Genomic DNA, 7,945 nt, shown 5'->3' with positions numbered 1-7,945 from the left:
GCATTTTGACTATTAATTCCATCCTGGGGCTGACTGCTCTTTTCTACATTAACTTGAACCCAAACTAGTATATTTTCACAAAAAAGTTTCAGTGACTTGATATATTCTGATTAAGAAACATTTCATCAAATTCTGAACAGCCTTACTGTTTTATCAGTTTCACATGGTTAATAGATATAGCTTGTTAGGTACTAAGTTAAAAAGTATCCCATAAAATGGCTGAAAGATAAAAAGGGCATTTCACATCAGATTCAAAGTCAGTGGATGTTGAAACAGGCTCTCAGTGCAGTTACATCATTTCCTCCAACATCTGTCAGAAATACATCATATGTAATTAGAGAAGGCAAAATGAGAATAAAATGACTAAGCATCTCATTTTTTCTTTGGGGTTTCCTGGCCCTCTATCTACTACTTCCTGGGCTCATCTACATGAGATGTTTACAGTGGAGTTGGCTAGTAAAGCAAGTAAAATGCTGGCTTGCATCCATAGATGCTTCTCAAGCAAATCCAAGAACTTCATTCTCCCATTGCTCTTGGCCTTGGTGAGACCGCAGCTGGAGCACTGCGTCCAGTTTTGGGCTTTGTAATTCAAAAAGGATGTGGAAAAGCTTGAGAGAGTGCAGAGGAGAGCCACACGCATGATCAGAAGTCAGAAAAATCGACCTTATAATGGGAGGCTGAGAGCCCTGGGACTCTTCAGCCTGGAAAAGTGCAGGCTCAGGGGTGATCTGATGGCCACCTATAAGTTTATCAGGGGTGCTCATCAGGATCTGGGGGAACATCTGTTCAACAGAGCGACCCAGGGAATGACAAGGTCGAATGGTCATAAACTCATTCAGGACCGTTTCAGGCTGGACATAGGGAAGAACTTCCTTACAGTTCGAGCCCCCAAGGTCTGGAATAGACTGCCGCCAGAGGTGGTTCAAAAGCACCTACTTTGAACACCTTCAAGAGAAATTTGGATGTTTATCTTGCTGGGATCCTATGACCCCTGCTCACTTCCTGCCTCAAGGGCAGGGGGCTGGACTCGATGATCTTCCAAGGTCCCTTCCAGCCCTAATGTCTATGAAATCTAATTACCTCCACAGTAAAGTCTGAATGTCTACACATGCGACCCATTTAGCCACAGGAAACTAAGTAACTCTGCCACAGATAGGTACTCGTCAGTACAAGGTTAGTACAAGTGCTATCCTGTGATGGCGTCCTTTAGTGTGCAGCAATGCATGTGTAGATGCTGACAGGCCTGGCTGGGGCACAATGGCGCTTCACTGCAGGGGCTGCCTGCTAGCTAGCCCTGCACTGAAGCACCCTTGTGCCCCAGCCAGGCCCTCTGCAGCATGCTGAAGCAGGTTGGAGTAGCCCAAGCCTGTCAGGCTGACCCCCAGTGTCCCTACCAACTAGGGCTGCTCTGACCTGGCTCAATGTGCGGTTGTCCCATGCACACATGAAGACATGGTGCCTGGGAGCAATACACTCCAGCGCACTATGCACCAGAGTTCATTGCTTCACTTTCATTTCATGTGTAAATACACCTCTTGTTGTGCAAAGCAGAGCACTGTGAATCAACCGTGTGGCCCTCTTGCCTCTTCAGAGATAGAATGCCATGCTTCTTGATGGTCAATTTCCAAAGGCATTTATTTAGTTTTACAGAAGAGAAACATCCTGGCAGTAGCTCAAATGCACATTAAGCAAGAAGATTGCCAGAAACGAAGAAGTTGTAGAACCCACCCTAGTGGCAATGATAATGAGGATGGAATAACTACTACGTGGGATTCTTTCATAAACTTTCAGAACAAACAATGACAGGATTTATTTTATTTCCCTTGTAATCTTTGTCATGAGAAGGAGTTCATGTCTCTGTTTTTTTATCTCATTACGAATTTTGTTCACAAAAATGAGCTGAGGATAAGATTGTAGTGTTGATACAGTGTCTGGATACAAAAAGTTGGATGCAGAACTGAATGTAGCAATACTATTTTCTTTCAGGGAAAGTATAGCTTAGTCAGCAACACTTTCACTTTTGCATTAAAATGTCATAGATTTTTGTTCAACTACAGGAGTCAGATTCCTACCTGCTTCCACTACTACTACAGTGCAGTATGAAGGAAATATCAGTCAGTAGAAATTGTCTAAGTTAATTATTGACTTGATAAAAAAAAAGCATCAACATATTTTCAAGATGTAAAAGTACTTAAATGAATGACTATGCACAATGTGTCTAGCTTCTGCAGAAAATATTTTTTGTCGAAAACAAAGCATCACTAAACTGTTTGGAATTTGAAATATTTCTATTTGCTATTGCAGTAGCTCATGGGAGTTTCTGTTCAGTTGTCTAAAGTCATATTCTCCTCTATGGACCAGATTGTATCTCCCATACTACTCTAGTGCCATTGATCCTCCCACATAATGCACATACCTTTATTCACAAGTAAAACCATGGTACATAATGGAAGAGCAAATCTGACCAAGGACCCTGCTTACTGATGGGTCAGTAAAAGGCTGCGACAAGAAACATTCTTAAGGAAATAGATAATATAGCTATGATTCTATGGCAATAATAGTGCTACTCTACTCATAAAATCAATGACCAAAACCTCTGATCATAATACCAATATCAAAGCCATGCCACCAGGGGTATTAGAGCATAAGATTTCTGAACAGAGCTATGAATTAAAAATAAGTTGCCAAAGAAACAGAACTATATTTAACATTAAAAAATAATCTCCCAGAAGAATAAATACCAGAAGAGCACAGCAGACAACTTAGCTTATTGCTGTGTTTCTCCAAGCAGAGAATGTGCATTCTGGCTATATGAATGTGCATTCATCAATAGTAATATGCCTAGTGACAAAGTTTTAGAAGTAGAAACTGTACTTTGTTGTATTCAAACAAATACTAGTAAGTAGCTAGTACTTTTCACTGATATCCCTGCACAGGAACAGCATATGTTTGAGACATGCACTCATAAATATTATCTGTGGTTCTTTTTCACATCACTGCACTGCTTTGGGTTGGAAAAAAAGAGAGACCTGGAAAGAAGAGATCTTTTTTAAAATGACAAAAGGAAATAAGACTAGTGAGGGAAAACTATTATAGGGCCATTATAGGGCTCACCGATGGATTCAGAATCAGTCAAGTTTGAATCTGGACCTACTCACTTATGCTCCACCTTTATTTCTGTTATGTAGTGGTTTGTTTTCTATTAGAAATAGTGCTGGTAGGCAGTTACCTCCCACTACAACTAGCATCCATTAATGCATTTTTGGCACGGTCAGCAGCAACAGCAAAGACTGAATAGCCATTAGATTGACCTAGCCTCTCACATTCTGCATTCCTCCTTCCAATAGGGCCAGAAACAATGTGACAATACAAGGGAAAGAAAGCATGGGGATCCATTGCTGAGATGACTGGCCTAAAAATGTCACAGGATAGAAGAGTTCCACTTTGTTGGAGGCATTTGGAGAGAGATGAGGAAACAGCACTACAGGTTTGTAGGAACTCTCTCTTGTGAGACTATGGCAATCCTCAGATTCACTAGGGACAGTGCTTAGAACAGTGGTTTTTGGCTTGTAGTCCATGAACCCCTTGGGGGACTGCAGACAATGTCTAAAGGGCCTGCAAATAATAACTATGTTCAATCAAAAGTATGTGAATACGTACACTTACAATTCAAAGGGGTCTGCACCTCCATCTGAAATTTCCAAAGGGGTCTGCACCTCGATTCAAATTTTTTTTTAGAGGTCCACAAATGAAAAAAAGGTTGAAAACCACTGTGTTAGAAGACTAGTGTCTGGAAGATAAAAAGAACAGATTTACTTGCACATGATATAGGAAGTTATCCTTAGCATAAAATGAAACTTACTAAACATGCTGGTGACTACTAAGCCTTGTCCCAGCAAAAGCTTTAATTGGGTTGAGGGAGTGAAAAGGACCCTTTTGCAGCTCACTATCATCACAATATTAATTTTAAAATGGAGGATGGAAGAAAGAGCTCTGAACATTTTGGATCCACTGGATCATCCAGAGACTCTGCACTTTTTCCATTAAAAAAGAAAAATAGGGGAATGGTGTTGAGAACCATTAGTGTTTCCCTTCAGTAATTAACCTGTTTATGTGGTTGTAGACTCAAATCAATATTTTGGTCAATGCAGGTATTTTGGGGCGAGAACATACATATATAGCCACTACAGATACCATGGGATTATAAAAAAGTAGAGCTAGAAGAAACCTCACAAAGTCATCTAGTCCAGCTCCCTGACTAAACCATCCTAGTCAAGTGTTTGTCCAAGCTGTTCTTCAAAATTAACAGGGATGAAGTTCTACAACTTCCCTCTAACTTATATGTCCTCTGCTTCAGCTTCAGGCCATTTCTCTTTGTCTTGTGTCCACAAAGAAAAAAAAATCTCCTATCAGGTATTTGAAAACTGATATAAAATCCCCCCCTCAGTTTTCTCTTCTCACTTGATAGATCCTCTCAACTAAATACTGAGACATTGATGACTGTTTGTTGAGTACAATGATCCAACCAGTTATGTATACACCTTATAGTACTTTAATTTGGTCTGTACGTCCTTAGTTTGTTAATGAGAATATTGTGAGAGACAGAAGTCTTCTAAAGTCAAGCATCAATTGCTCTCCAAAGAGCTTGCTCCATGATCTTTCCATCTTTCTTGCATGAAGGCATAAATCAAAAATAATTCCACTGGAACTGGAGGAGTTACACTAGTATAAGATGAGCGTGAGAGCAGAATTAACCCCAATATCAGCAACTCATATGTTTCACTTAATCATCAAGTTAAAATAAGTGTCTTTGAACTTAATAGGCCATAAACAGCAGATGGGTGGATCTTGTGTTTAAATTATTAATAGCTAATAGAGGTTCCTTGTGTTGCAGAGACATCAAGGCCACATGATTGGAAGAAATGACCCTACAGCTGTGTCTGCACTGCTTAATTTACAGCTGGTTACTCCCTCAGTGTACACGCAAATCTGCCAGCAGTTTTTGTGCTGTTAGAATTACAACAGATCCCTTGAAAGATGGATGCTTTGTTGGAAGAAGTGATCTTCTTCTAGCAAAGTTGTGTCCATCCAAGGTGGGTTGCTAGCAGAGCTACATCTGGTATGAGGTGTAATTTCTACATATCCCCAGTCAACATAGCTCTGGCAGCAGAACTTTGTGATGTAAAGAAGGGCTAAGACTTGGAGCTTTCACAGCTAGAAAACAATTCAAACAAAATTTGAAAGGACCATGCAGGGAAAAAAAATAAGAAAGACCTTTTTATGGACCTCAGTGAATTAAAAACAGGACTTTCTTAGAAAAGCAAGGAGTCTGTTTGAATTAGATTAAAGTAGGATATCTTATCTCGTATCAAGCCCTGTCTGTCCTAGTGAAGAAATGCACCAATATCTTTCTGGTCATTAAGAAGCTATGGGAAGGTATGTTTTTATTTTTTATTATTTTTTAAGAGTTGTTGATATACAAGACAGTATTAAATCAAAATGCTATGAGCAAGTGATAAATCTAAGCACTGTAAATTTGAGGTGATTTATTTTCAGATTAATCCATGCCAGAGGAAGTATCCTTGCTAGTTTACATGTATAGCAAACTGCTATCTGATGGTAATAATTTCTGAAATTATGTATTCAAGGGAAATATCTCAATTCTTTCTGACCTCACCTATGCTGTTTTTAATGCTGTTATAATGCTGAATTTCCATGTAAACTTAGATGCATTATCAAGTCACGGGAAGTGATTCCTTCACTCTATTCAGTACTGTTAAGGCTTCATTTGGAACACCGCATCCAGGTTTGGGCACCACACTTCAAGAAAGATGTGCCCAAGTTGGAAAGCATCCAGAGGAGAGCAATAAAAATGTTTAGGGGTCTAGAAAACATGACACAAAGAATTGGCTAGAATAATTGGGATTATTTCATTTGGAGAAGAGAAGACTGAGGGATGATTAGCAGTCCTTATAAATTAATAGCAGTCCTTATAAACAAAAAGGAGTTGCTATGAGGAGATCTATCATCTTCTGTGTCCACTGGAAACAAGATCAGGTGCAATAGCCTTAAACAGCAGCAGAGGAGATTTAAGTTGGATATGAGGAAAAATTTCTAACAATGAGGGTGAGTTAGCATTATTAACAGATTATCTGAAACCCCATCATTGGAAGTATTTTAATGCAGATTAAAGCAAAATACACATTTGTAATTATTACTGGGATAATCCTGCCTTAAACCAGAGTTTGGACTAAATAACCACCTGATGTCCCTTCTAGCTCTCTTTTCCTATTATTGTAGTACAAAGCTGTCCAACTAAGAGGCCACAGGATGCACTGCCCTGTTACTACCTCTGCCATGGGTGGCCCGGGACCATCCCCAGAGGAGTGGCAAAAAGCATATGCTGGAGGGGAGGGGGGAGCCTAGAGAATCCAGCAGCCTGGGATCAGGGAAAGCAGCAACATCAAGTGACAGAAACAGCAACAACTGGGGAGCGGGTGGCATCCTGACCCCTAGTGGAAAGTAAAGGAAGCTAAGAAGGTAGAGGCAGTGGGAACCTGTGAGCCACAAGTTAGTCACTCTCAGGCTGTATACAGCCCACAGGCCACCAGATGGACAGCTCTGTTCCAGGGAATCCAATTTCTGATTTCTAGTTTAGGTCACTATAGGTGCATGTCTACACGTCACCATATAACGACATTGCTACAGTGCTGAGCTTTAGTACTTCCTTTTGGAAATACTAAAGCATGGCGCAGTACTGGTGGTTACTGCATCATGCGTGGCTTATGGTTAGATTCCACCACTACTTCACCATAGCAGCGCACTATACTGGGGAAGTGCACCACTATGGCAACATAGCTGCCGATCACGTGCAGACCCACGTGATCACTACGTCATCATAGCATGCCATACAACACTGTAGGGCAAAGTGTAGATGAGCCCAATGTAATATGAAGTGTTGCCAAAAGATGAAATAACTTGTCTTGCCTTTCTTCTGATGCACCTACTCCAACAGATAATACTTTTTAAAATGTTTGTCGCATCTATATTCTATCAGTAAAATGAACAAATTTAAGAAAAAAAATCACTCAAATAGTGTTTTCAGAATTAAAGCCTTCCAATGTGCTGTAAATGTCAAATTCATTGAGTCACATCAGTGTTCATCTTGGGTTTATAGGAAGAAATAAAATTCAAATGATGATTTACAGCAATCAAAGTATTTCATTTAGTATTTGACAGTCTATGCTCATACCTGCTTTTCTGGATGCAGATATTGAATGGTATAGATCAGTTCAAGGATGTTTACTACCGCTGCAGGGGGATATGAAACCCTAGAAAAAAAGTCACATATTTTGCCCACAATAACAGACATATGCACAAGTATAATTTCACTGTTTTTTTCACCAGTGGTAACATTTATTATAGACCAACTATACTGGTGTAAGGTGGGACTTAAATTGGTGTAACTTGATTTAGTAATTTACTTATCTGAATAGTCTGCATGTTTCAGAGTACAAAACAGTGACAACTCTGTACTTAGAAGACTATTAGAACACGATACTCGCAGACTGTTACCAAAAGCAAGAGATATATGGATGAAAAAGAAATATAATTTTCCATGTTACTAGACAGAAGATCTGTAAAAGGAAAACATAATATTATTAATGATTTAGTCAACAGTTCTTACTTATGTATTTTATTTATAGGTCTTTCCATAATGTTCATCAATGTGCCTTCAAGGAATTTGCACCAACACAAACAGTGAGTCTTTAGAGACTTGGGGACTGATCTTTTCTTCATATGATCTTTACATTTCTCATATCAGATATATTAACAAATATTACTTCTATCCTTCTGGCACAGAAAGATTTTCAAACAGTATAATTAAGATAAACTTTGTTATACTGACACATCCTGCCGATCATAACTGGGAAACAGAGCAGGC

The 7,945-nt window shown here is 39.4% G+C and overlaps 1 long non-coding RNA gene across 1 annotated transcript in view; it reads left to right on the top strand.

Annotated features, from left to right (window-relative positions):
• LOC112549364 overlaps positions 1 to 7,945 on the top strand; it is a 205,931-nt gene that overhangs the window by 184,041 nt on the left and 13,945 nt on the right. The window contains exons 2-3 of the long non-coding RNA XR_003092765.1: positions 3,348 to 3,487; positions 7,707 to 7,761. This is a non-coding gene — a long non-coding RNA (uncharacterized LOC112549364). The remainder of the gene's footprint in view (positions 1 to 3,347; positions 3,488 to 7,706; positions 7,762 to 7,945) is intronic.

The sequence above is a fragment of the Alligator sinensis genome, unplaced genomic scaffold, assembly GCF_000455745.1.
Source record: "Alligator sinensis unplaced genomic scaffold, ASM45574v1 scaffold866_2, whole genome shotgun sequence".
Taxonomy (NCBI): domain Eukaryota; kingdom Metazoa; phylum Chordata; order Crocodylia; family Alligatoridae; genus Alligator; species Alligator sinensis.
This window is presented reverse-complemented; position numbering and strand designations above follow the sequence as displayed.